Here is a 789-nt window from a genome sequence, read left to right on the forward strand (position 1 = left end):
ATAAGAAAGGGGGCCTGGATGGGAACACAGGTGGAACGAAACCACCCTGCAGTGTTGAAACTGGGTGACAGGAGCATGGAGTTCATTAGACTAGCTGAGCTGCTTGTGTGTGTTTGAAGTTTTTCATAAGAAAAAGGTAAAAATTAAAAAAAAATCAGTCAAGGGTAGTGGCTCATGCCTATAATCCTAGCCCTGTGGGAGGCTGAGGGGGTAGGATTACTTAAAGTTAGGAATTCGAGTGAGACCAGTCTGAGCAAAAGTGAGACCCTGTCTCACTGAGTACCGGAAGTCTCAGCTACTCCAGAGACTGAGGCAGGAGGATGGCTTGAGCCCAGTAGTTTGTGGTTGCTGTGAGCTATGTTAATGCCATTGCACTCCAGCTGGGGCAACACAGTGAGACTCCATCTCAAAAAAACAAAAACAAAAATAACAAAAAAATGACAGGGTGGCGACCTGGAAGTCTGGGAAAGAGTTACAAGGCTGGAGGTCTCAGAATGGCACCCGTGAAGATACTTGTGTGGTGTAAGTTCCCTCGGGGCACCCACTCAGAGGAGGCTTTCGGTAGTCAGATGGGATGTGGAGTCCTCCTGTGAATGGCAGTTGGAGTCTTTCCCCTCTCACTTCACTGCTGCCTCAGTAGGTTCCCTTCCCTGGGGCTTATATGGATATCATTGCCATTGAATTCTCAGACTGCTAAATACTAGCAACTACCAACACCAAATCCCTGATATTACACCTCACACAGGGGTCAGCCCACCACCCGGGACACGGTGGTAATACCCTGTATCA

The sequence above is a fragment of the Otolemur garnettii genome, unplaced genomic scaffold (assembly GCF_000181295.1).
Source record: "Otolemur garnettii isolate 467f Iridium unplaced genomic scaffold, OtoGar3 scaffold00053, whole genome shotgun sequence".
Taxonomy (NCBI): Eukaryota; Metazoa; Chordata; class Mammalia; order Primates; family Galagidae; genus Otolemur; species Otolemur garnettii.